We start from the raw sequence: 12,178 nt of genomic DNA, 5'->3' as shown, positions 1-12,178 counted from the left end.
GACACGTGCAATATGAGTCAACAACAGAAAATTCTTAAATAACATTTATAGACAATACAAAACTTTTCTAAGGTTGTATGATAACACGTACACAACTGTTCTTACCTTATTAACTTTCAAGATGTGAGGTGTGGCCGGAGTCCACCTTTAAAATGACTGTTTGCCTGGGACTAAAGTACATATGTTTGTGACTCTTTAATAAGTGATATGTTTTCTGGATAGCGCCTCCTGGAGAGGAAAAACAGTTTAAGCAGCACGCAAATTAAGACAGTGCCAACTCCATTGTCTAGACTACTCACCTCATTATTACAAACTACTACTACTCCAATCCCTTAGCAAAAACATTCACCACAGTCACCATAGCAAAAACATTTTTACGTGTCGTTTTTTTCATATTGTGTTATTAAATGCAGCAATAACAAACCAGGTGTGACAAAGTTAGGGCACATTCAGACGTGGCGGAAGTGATGTTGAATTCCGCTGTGGACAGTCTGCAGTGGAATTCTGCAGCAGCCGTTTTTTACATTTGTTTCTATAAATTTTTAGGAAACTTAGTTTAATTTCCCCTCCGCAGCATGCTCATTACATTGCGGAGAAGAAGAGGAATTTCACTGCGGATTTCAGCCTTTGCAATGCAAAAACTTAAATCTGTGGCAAGTCTGCTGTGATATCTGCAACGTCTGAATTACCTGTCAAATATGCAAATGTTGCTGCAGATTCGTTGTGTAAATGCCCCGAATCTGCACCAACATTTGCAGCGGAAAAATTCTGCCACATCCGAACATGGCCTTAAGGTCCACTCTTAATTATCATTTTATAACTTTATAATTATCATTTTGTTCTTTTTTATCTAAATCAGTTCAAAATTCTGTGCTGATTAATTTATTTATATATCTGTAAGGGCATGGCCAGACGTGGCGTATTCCTGCCGACACTGTCCGCATCAATGCCGCACATAATCTGCGTTGCAGATTCCGTTGCGCCTTTGCCTAAAATGTGCAGTAAATTGATGCGGATTAGCTGTTGCGTATTCCGGTGAAGAGTACATCCTGCTGTCTTTTGAAACATTTCATCTCAGTCTGGCTATAGACCTCGAAACACATAGGTCCAGTCAGAATGAAGAAATATCCTGTTCGTAAAACCAATCCGCAACGCAACACACATAACATCTGCGGATTTCATTGCAGAATTTTTAATCTCCATTGAAGTCAATGGAGAAATTCCGCAACAACTCTGCAACAAGTCCGCTACATGTCCGCAACAGCCAGTGTATGTTGTGAACACCAAATTCCGCACCGCAGCCTATGGTCCGCAGCAGAGTTTTCCGCCACGTCTGCACGAACCTAACTAAAAAGGTGTGGAAACCAATGGAGAAAATGTCCGCTGTGGTTTTCCGAAGCGGACTGTCCGCAGCGGAATTCCAGAGCAATTCCGCCACGTCTGGCCGGGCCCTAAGTATTCTGACAACCTGCAGCCACCACTAGAGGGAGCTTACTGCATACTGTTATAAGTTAAACCTGCCATTATATTGCTACACTGTATACGGCTACTATCAATACCTGTAGGCCCCGTGGTGGATGCAACAGAGAGCAGAGATTTTTAGTATGTGTGTGTGATACCAGAGGAGTAGTGGTCTGTACTGAGGATATGAAGCAGCATCGCTGTCAATTATCCAAATCATTTATGTTACTGGTTTCTAAAAATAAAGCGTGTAATCTACGGGTATATTAACCTAGTTTGTGCTATGAGTGCCAACTATACAGGTCCTTGATTTGTGGGTATCCTACACTGTGTTGGTAATCTAGACGAATTGCATGGCACCATAAGATAAGATTTACGCTATAATTTACGCCAATTTATGGCGTAAATTATAGTAAATGTCTCGGGCTGCTGGTGGTCCTGCCCCCTTCATCTAAGCCCCACCTGTTATTTTTTTAAAGTGGTAACAGTGGCGGAAAACGGTAAAAAAGTGCAAATTATTGCTCAAATATGTTGTAGTATGTTGTAGATGGACGAAGTGAACCTGTCAGGCAGATTCCTATGATAAAGGTGCTCTAAGGTTTAAGATAATGGGAAGATCTACTAATACTGCCTTAAATTTAGATAGGTTAGAACTAGACTAGATGGGCCAAATTTTTTTCAGCGGCTCATGCTGAATGATAAATTTGGCGCACATTTAGACACTTCTGTCTACGTTTTTACCACCTTTGGGTAGACTTACATTAGTCCACAATTAAGCCATGCCCTTTTCTGCTAAGTTACGCCACTTGTCTGGAGATGCAAATATCTGTTCTTTTTGGCGCACTTCTTTGATGAATTTGTATAAAATGATTTGCGCCATAAAGAAGGTGAAACTTAGGTCAGAAATCTGCCCCAATATTTCCATTTTGAAATATTCTCTCATATATGACTTTGGTCCTGGAATTTGGATTTGCATGACGGCAGCTGCATGATAAAACGGCGTTCATTCACACGTTTACTGCAATAACGTTTCGTGATGTCATCAGTGTATTTAAATGCACATTATACCCAGTGAATGCATCTTTCATATTGCACTACCAGAGTAAAATATGATATGTCAGTTTCCTTCCTCCAGGTTGTGACTCTGATGAATCTGTTTATAACCCTCCTTGTGTGAACAGTCATAGACTGTCAACCTCAGTTTGTCTTCCCTGTGCAGGCATCACCAAAGACTACACACACATCAATTGTTTACAGTCCCCGTACCCCAGAGCGGCCGCCTTCCATGATTACTAGACTAGTGCTGCTCGCTAGCTGCCATGTTCCCTGTCATCACTTGCTGGCACTAGAGTACTAGTTCATTTATCTGCATAGCACATCAGCAGCTGTTCTCAGCCATTCTATGAAATAATTCATGCGGTATCATATTCAACACTGCCTAACCTGGAGACCTTTATAAAAATCAAATTCATGAAAAATACAGCAATTTGCAAAAAATAAAAAAAATTCTTGTGTTTTATGCAATAAAACTATTTCATCTGTTTTTCTAGCTGCTTGTCTTGCAATGGTATTTTTTATGTCAATGGAAGATGGGGAAATAAAAAAAACGACACTGGGTAAGGATAGGCTCACTCTACATCCGACGTATATGCCAAGAAATTCTCCCTATGCGCCTATTGACTATTATGGGCTAACGTATGCCACAAGAATGTCCTTTTGGCCTTTGCTTGGCCTGCAAATGTGGGCTTGCCAAAAATTTATTGAAAAACATAGTCGACTATACTCTTCAATACAAATGTAGTAATAAAAAGGTATATTTTTTTCAGCCATCAGCAGACACACGCAGCTATATAGGAAGAGAGTTGCACATGTGTATATGTCTGGGGCAGACGTCAGGCAGAATGTTTCAAAGGTGCCCCCAAACATAATGTCCAAATGCAGCGTGAACCTAACCTAAACAAGGCCTTATACATAAAACTATATATATATATATATATATATATATATATTTATTATTATTCATCACCATTTTATAAACATTTTACCATTTTTTATTTGTTCCTGTGCCTATGGTCTACTCGGGATCCAACCACCTTTTGTATCAATTCCTATGTGATGATGTGTTGTTAAATGGCATCGATGACACGTCACGTGACTGAGTTGACCAACTTTTTGTCATCATGGTGATGTGTCGAATATACAGTAGTGATGTCATCATAGCAGGCAACAATTGGCCACCACGGTCTTGTGCCGCCCATGTAGCAATGTGCACAGACATTGGCGTGGAGACGTATGGATATCAAGGGACTAAGCAGACTGTCAGTGCAGGAATGGTGGGGAACCCAGAAGTGTAGCTGTGTAGGGCCTGTGGGTACCTAAATACTCTACACCACTATTATAAATGGCATATGATAGGTGGGGGGGGGGGGGCTGTTACTGATTTTGAATCGGGGCATAGGTGCTTCAAGTTTCATTACTGGGAAAAACTGTATAAAATATGTTATTAATTAGTATTTAGGCCTATTAAAAACTTTGTGCCAATAAAGTGGCTGAAATAAAATAAGTCCACCAAGAGGCCAAAACAATAACTAACAGCTGTCAGGGCTGCGTTACTAAACTAGATATGTTTTCATTTAGTTTTCACTGACTACTTGAATTTCCTACAAAAGTTGAGGGGCTTCAAAACTTCCATCGTTTTGGAATGGTTCCCAGTGCTGCTGGGTTTCATAGCACTTGCATGGTTTACTATGATTATAGCAATGTCAAAACTACAGGAAGTTTGTGTGCCTCCCGGCTGTGGAGCGCAGCTTGTCTGACGAAATCAGGTTGGGGAAATATCACTGCTTCTTTACACACTCAGCTATTTGAGTTTGCACAACTTTCTTTAGAAAAAAATGCAAATTTATCTGAGCTGCTAGGAACAAACTAAAGCGGAAAATTCTCGTAGGAAATTTATGATGTATCTCTACTACTTTGGCTACTTTTGCATATATCCAAGTCAGTGTTGGACTGGGGTGTCGAAGGCCCATGAGAGGAAATAATTATGAGAACCAACCTACATGTGCTATGTACCTTTTACAGTACATACTAAACTATGCCGCTATCATTGGAAGGATCGGATATATCACATCATTAAAACATTTTTATTTTTTTTAAAATCCTATAAGAATTGTAGCTGGTAGCAAACAATGGTCTCTGAATTAGCTTCAGATGAGGTAGTCGACTGCTAGACCTTTGGGGCCCATTATTGTGATAAAAATTCCAGTAAGTGATAGGAAAAGTCTTTGCAAAAATATTTTTTTTAACTTGTTTTTGTAACTTGACCCCAAGTAATGACCTTTAAAGTTTTTTCAATTCATATCTTTTCTGTAAACACCTCACATAGTTGGATAGTTCACTTTAGTTGCAAGTAAAGAAATATTCAGGTATATTTATAAAAGTATTCTCAGGCAGTTTTTTGTTGAAAATTTTTACTAGTAAATTGAGCAAAAAAAATTGCACCTTATTTATTGTTCGGGTACTAATCAGTCTCAACCGGCAGGGATAATACGCTGAGTTCGTACGAAAGGAATCACACCACACAGAGTCTGGTATAAAGCTCCTCACTCAGCATCAGGAGAGGCGTCACTGATTTATTTATTACACACATTTGTTCTATATCCCCTTTCTCCTGGGGGTGGGTACATGTTATCACACTTTTATAAAAGCACGTATCACTGTAAGCCTCTTGTTACTTTGTGTCATCCTTGGATAGGTTCACCCTTATCTGGTCCTTTAGATATGTCTTCATAGTTCATAGTTCGTTCATGCCAGGAAGTGACTTGTTATTTTATTAGTGCGTAGTCCCTGTTCAGGGGCCATCTTGCCACGTATACTTATCTAATCCTATTACTATTGCTTCATCACAATTATGTACACAACTCTATAGTCTATATTTTATTAAAGAAAGAAAATTATTATAAACATTAACTTCTGTCCACTCCATCCTTCACAGTCCCCCCTTTTATCATTATTTTCTTCATTTCTTAACCTAAGTGTGTCCGTGCTCTGGGAAAGGGGAGTAAAAGGATTTTTTCACCAGTTTGAGACGAGCCTCCCCTATTAGGAGACCCCCCTTTGTAGCTGGACTTAAAGAGTCGGTGCACACCCTACACTATCTATTCATCTTCAGAACAATAGTCTCGATAAAGGGTGGTTGTTCTCATGGATGGAGTTGGTAAAAGTCCTTCAATTTCTGAAGAAAACATAAAAGTGGGAGTTACTTCAGTTATAGTTTTAGTCATTAATTTCTTCATACATGGTAATACACAACAAGCAATAACTGCGAAAAGCACTAGAAAAATTAAGATTACAATCCAAATTTGGGCCAGAATTTTCTGCCATCCGGTTAACCATGAGAAATACTGATCCCATGGGTCTGTGAAACCTGAATTTCGTTTTAATTCCTCGGATAAAGAAACAATCTGTTTGATTGCCATGGTTACTTTGCCGTTTGGTCCTGTGTTATCTGGAATAAAAGTACAACAGGTAGTACCTATCATGGCACAAACGCCTCCTTTTTCTGCTAGTATCATATCAAGGGCCATACGGTTCTGGAAAGTCATAGTAGATGTGGGTCCTAACTGGTCAGCTAGACCTTGTAAAGCGTCCCTAGTATAGTTAACAAACCGTTGCTGGTTGTAATAGATATAATTTATCCAATCTACATTTTTGTTAACTGTGATCATAGGGATTAATGATTCAAATCCAGCTGCTACCTGATCCCGGGCCTTGAATTAATCTGGGACCCCCCTTGGGACTCCTATAGCATCTATATACACATGGGGGTCAAAACTTCCTTTCAGATCTCTTTTTTCCCTTGTTAATATGTGACTATTTTGAGAGGTGGTCTCTTGGGTCTCAGAGAGTATATGAAAAGGCATGATCGCTTTCGCCAGGGTGCATTCTCCCTTCCAGTTCCCTTCTATCCGCCGAACTGTTTCTAACTGTATACCATTCAATACTCCTAATCCCGTTCCTACCCCTCCTAATAGCGGGTCATACCATTCTCTTTTTTGTCTATGACAGCTGGGGGATTCAGGGAAGGAAATATTGAAGTGTACATTCTTTTTCTGCTGTTGGGTTACAGCGCTCTTACAAGTGTGTGGGATTCTTTCCAGACTTTGTACTGTTATATGTGGCTTAAAACTATCTCTTAAAATTGTTATCAAGAATACAAAATATCTTCTATTTCTTATTTGGCTATTATTCATACATAATATCATCCCATCAGTTTCTTTTATTACAATCGTAGAGTTGAGCCTCTCCTTGTTGCATCTTTCATAAGTCTTATTTATCATTTTGTTTCTATTTTTACTGGTTGTATATTTCTGTCGATACTGTAAATCTGGTTCATAACAACAAAACCACAGCCCCGGCGTCTCTTCTTGTATGCTAATGTTGGCTGTTTTGTCTATGTGAAGGTACACAGTCCCTCCATGTGGTCCTTTTTTTCCAAGTCCCTTCGGTTGTAGTCACATTTGTAGTATAACACGGGTCATTGGCCTTACAGGTGTAGTTACCCTGCTTTCTATCACTGTGGCATTCGCCCACCCTGTCCTGAACTGTTCCAGTGATTCTGTACTGATTACGTGTACAGGAGTAGCAGTTCTGCCTTTTTGTATAAGAGCACACGCAACAACCGCCGCAACAACCGCAAAGATCTTCATTCTTCTGGCTGAAGAACCTTTTTACAATGACTGGCGTGAATCCAGCTTGCCTTTCCTTCGAGCTTCACTGAGGTGCTTGTAACGAGCAAAACTTGAAAAGGACCATCAAACCGTGGCTCAAGGCTCTTCCTCACGTGTCTTTTGACAATGACCCAATCTCCTGGTTCTAGCTTATACGTCCCTTCAACTGAATCAGGACCTGGAATGGAATCAAAGACTTGTGCATGCACCTTGGTCAATTGTTTGTTCAGCGTTGATACATAATCTGTTAGTCTACCATACTGCATTTGGAGCACCTGTGGAAAATAACATCCTAATCTGGGAGCCGACCCAAATAAGATCTCATATGGGCTGAGACCTGTTCTTTTTGTGGGCGTGTATCTTACTGAGAACAAGGCTAATGGTAGACACTCGGTCCATGGTTTCCCGTTTTCTACCATTGCTTTTTGGATTTTCAATTTGAGAGTCCCATTTAGTCTCTCAACCTTCCCACTGCTTTGTGGATGGTATGGTGTATGTAGGGCTTGACTTATGCCTAGAGCTGACAACACATGGTTCATGATTTCACCCGTAAAATGAGTTCCTCTGTCTCTCTCGATCATCTCTGGAACTCCATATCTGCACACCACCTCGTTGATCAGTTTCTTTGCTGTGGCTACGGCTGTAGCTTTGGTTACTGGAAAAGCTTCTGGCCATCCTGAAAAGAGATCAATACAAACAAGCACATACTCCTAGGTACCAACTTTGGGTAGTTGAATATAGTCTATCTGCAGTCTCTGGAACGGATATATAGGTCTGGGTGTGTGCTTCTGTGGTACTTTTACAGTTCTTCCAATATTATGTGTTGCACAGATCATGCATCCTTGTGTAAAACTGCTGGCCATCACACTAAACCCTGGGGCATACCACACCTTGTTTACCAAGTCCATCATTGCCGTTTTTGATTGGTGAGTCGCTCCATGTGTTATTTCGGCCATCATTGGGAACAATGTCTTAGGCAGGCACAGTTTATTCTGGCATTGCCAGAGGCCATCTTTTCGTAACGTTGCTCCTTGGGCCGTCCACTTGTCTTTTTCTTCTTTTGTTGCTTGTCCTTGAAGTTTTTGCCGTAGTTCCGGGCTTACAGCTGGTCTTGTTTCCTCTGGATCTTTTATCTGACATACGGCTGCTAACACGGGTAGCTTCTGTGCTGCTTGCTTTGCCGCTTCGTCTGCCAGGGCATTTCCCCTTTTGTCTCTGGTGAACTCAACTTAGTGTGAGCTTTAATTTTTACTACTGCTACTTCTGTGGGTAACATCAGGGTCTCCATCAAGTATTTTACAAAGTCTGCATTCTTTACAGGTGTACCTGCAGAGGTCAAAAACTGTCTTGCCCTCCATATGGGGCCATAATCGTGTGCAATCCCAAAAGCATATCGAGAGTCAGTGTATATATTTGCTGTCTTTCCTTCTGCATGTTGGCATGCTGCTGCCAGGGCCTTAAGCTCCGCTTCTTGTGCTGAGCGGGACGCTGGTAAGGAGGCTGCTTCTAGGACTACATCTTCGGTGGTTACTGCATATCCTGTAAGAAAAGATCCTTCTACAAAATACCTTGAACCATCCACAAAGAGTATTTAGGTCTGGGTTTTGGAGTGGGGTATCTTTTACATGTGCGAACCCCACTGTTTCCTGGGCCATAAGGGCCATACAATCATGTTCATCAGTTTCAGACAAAAATTGTGACCATACTTTACCTACGTCTTCTCCCCCTTGCTCCAAAGGCAGTAAGGTAGCTGGGTTCAATGTAGTACAGCGGTATAAAGTAACCTGCTCAGAAAGAAGAAGCGCACAGATTAATCTCAAATGTCTTGCAGTGGACAAATGCTTCGGTTGTACTTGAGTTAGAATAGCAGTAATATCATGTGGTGGAAATGCCAGGACCAAATCTGAGGCCTTGTTTAACATTGAATTTACAGCAATAATAGCTTTCACACATGATGGGGAACCTCGGGCCACAGGGTCTAGTCTAGCTGAATAATATGCTACCGGGCGCTGCTGTGGTCCATGACTTTGTGTGAGAACTGCAGTGGCATGTCCATTTTGTTCAGTACAGTACAAAGTATATGCTTGCGTAGAGGTACTCCATGGATTGGTGTCACAAGCCGCTACCAAACACAACTCCTCCTCATTCAGCTGATAATCCACAATACTTTGAGAATCTCACTTTTATCAGGTTCTGCAAATACTTGATTAATACAAAAACAAATAAAAATAAAACATCCCTAAAAACTTTACATCAAATTAACAATGTCCAGACAAGTTTTGTTTTGCCTTCTCCCTCATCTAAATCCATAAAAACTCATGTGAGTGATGTCACATCGCCTCCTGTGTAACTTTGCTGGAGGGGGATGGTCTCTTACACATAAACCAAAATTGTACCTGATCAGTTCCTTCACCCTTCCCCCCTTTGTGGACTCTGCGAGAGTGATGTAGCAGAGTTCACAACTACATCTCAACATAACACTAATTTAACCCCCTGTAATGTACAACAGCCTGAAACAAAAATGACTTTTTCCTGACAAACATTTGATCTTTACAATGACATAACTCATGTGTGAAATCAAAAATAAAACAATTGTAGTTAGTTATTCAATAAAACAGAAAATATTATCTCTGATAACATTAATTACTGTAAACCAATAAACAGTATATAAAAATAGGGAACGGTGGGGGCACATACATTTTCAAAACCCCGTGTCTCACCGTATCTGTAGTTTAATACATCTGAATGATCAAAACACATGAAATCTGATCACATCATAACACATAAATATCGTAACTTTTATAACCAACAGCGCTTGCGCAAAAGAGAAGAAATGTATTTAGGTTTGTACACATTACTGATATATATATCTCAGCAGTGCATATTGAAATCCCTTGGTCTCATCAGCCCTGCAGACTGCACCCAGTCAGCCCCCCTCCTCCTCCTCCCAAACACAGCACACTTTAGGGGGGAGGGAGGTCACACACTCATTTCTCACAACTTCTCACAATCTTAACACTTTCAATGCCGGCAAAACAACATACGTATCTGCAATCATTTATCACACCATTGTACAGGAATTATCTACGTTAATGTTTAACAGTACAATCTGACGGCCACCATCTCTATATTATGATGACGTGTTGTTTCATCAGTGAACTAGACTGGAACTTCTGTAAATAGAAAAAACACTACAAATGACAAAATTAACAAGGTGATTAATTCATACTGATTTGGTTGGGCTGGGCGTGGCCACATCCTACGGAGGGGGCTTATAAAATCCACCTTCTTGTGTGAGTACCGGATATAACGGAACAACAGGTTTAGGTGTACCAAGATGGCCTCCTGGGGCGGGGAGTGGTGCCGAAGGCGTGGCATATATGGGAGGATCGGGGCGTGGAAAGTGACATGATACACAATATTCAACTTGGGGCGGGTTCTGTTGACCACAACTGGGACACTCCCACGAAGTTAGAATTCCACCGTCGCCATTATAGGGCGGTGGCTGGATACGTTCTTTGTAATACACATATTTGATGATTTTACCCTTTCTGTCTCGTATTTCTTGCTCAGTAAACTTGTCTTTAGTTATGGCTATGGCTGTTCTTTGCCAAGCTAATGCTTCATCTAACTTTCCTTCGTCACTTAATCTTCCATCTATAAATATGCCACATATGTGCATAACTTTCTTACTATTTTCTACATTCTTCTTGCCTTCTCTTTTTTCTACTATCTCTTTTGCGGTTAATGAACCACATTCCTTTGCCTGTCTTTTTTTTTTTTTTTTTTTTTAAACACATTAAACATACTGTTCTATATTTAACACCGTCCTGAGAATGAAACCTTATTCTCGATGTTTCTGAACACAAAACACAATTATAACTGACTGTCTGTCTCTGTCGTCTTAATGGTATCAAACTATACCCTGCGACGAATTAAATTATTACACTTACACATGTCGTCTTAATGGTATCAAACTATACCCTGCGACTATTTGTCTCTGTCGTCTTAATGGCCCGGCTAGCTCAGTCGGTAGAGCATGAGACTCTTAATCTCAGGGTCGTGGGTTCGAGCCCCACGTTGGGCGCCATGTGTGTTTACAACTCAAACCTCAAATGTAAAGGCATATATAATATATTGTACATATATAGAAGGGTTTTCTAAAGGGCAGTCCATGCATCAAATTCAAAAATGTCCCTGCAACATTTGTAGGACTTGTCACTTGGTAAAATGCCACATTATTTCCATTGAATAAAAATTATAATGACAACATATTAAGCATCATGCATAAAAACTATTCATTGCAGATAGTGATCAGCCAGATCACTTTTCCTACCTTGCCCTGAAAATAAGAAACTTGATTAGTTGTGAACACCGCCATTTATTTTTTTTTTGAATAATTTTGTAAGCACGGGGGCCAGTATCCCAAGGACAGCCAACCTACTGCTTCATCCATATTGCTCAGGTGACATACAGATTCCCAAGGTCAGAAGAGGAGAATTCAGTTTTTAATGTTCAAGTTCTACTTAAATTTAAGTGGCAATATTTGATACTTTAAATTGCTCAAGTTGTGATGACTGTTAATAATTTTCTGTATTCTTGTATTTTATTATTGCCATCTGTGAAGTTTTATTATTGGCTGGAAGTGAATCATATTATTCCGTGGTCCTGGGTGTATATACAAAAATTGCTGTGTCCTATCAATAAAAAAGTTACAGCTCAGCTGAAAACAAATTACAAACTGGAGAACTATTAAATGTATGCACAGCTGAAATCTCATATAAATGCCAATATTATCAAGGCTACCAACCCTTTAAAGGTGTGTAATTATTGGTGTTCTTCAATTCCAAAAAGTTGGAGCTATGTGGGCACAATTAAGGTTGATAGATGAGATGCCACAACTGATACTATTTACCTTAAGGTTTTATTAAAATTACATGAGATATTATGCAATCATGATTTTATACAATACCATAATGCAATGTTAA

At 40.0% G+C, this 12,178-nt stretch overlaps 1 non-coding gene across 1 annotated transcript; it reads left to right on the top strand.

Annotated features, from left to right (window-relative positions):
* Positions 1–11,204: 11,204 nt before the first annotated feature.
* Positions 11,205–11,277, top strand: TRNAK-CUU (transfer RNA lysine (anticodon CUU)). Its single transcript has one exon. It is a non-coding gene; the product is annotated as a tRNA-Lys (tRNA).
* The last annotated feature ends 901 nt before the right edge of the window (positions 11,278–12,178 follow it).

Source organism: Rhinoderma darwinii, chromosome 11 (assembly GCF_050947455.1).
Source record: "Rhinoderma darwinii isolate aRhiDar2 chromosome 11, aRhiDar2.hap1, whole genome shotgun sequence".
NCBI classification, from domain to species: Eukaryota; Metazoa; Chordata; class Amphibia; order Anura; family Rhinodermatidae; genus Rhinoderma; species Rhinoderma darwinii.
This window is presented reverse-complemented; position numbering and strand designations above follow the sequence as displayed.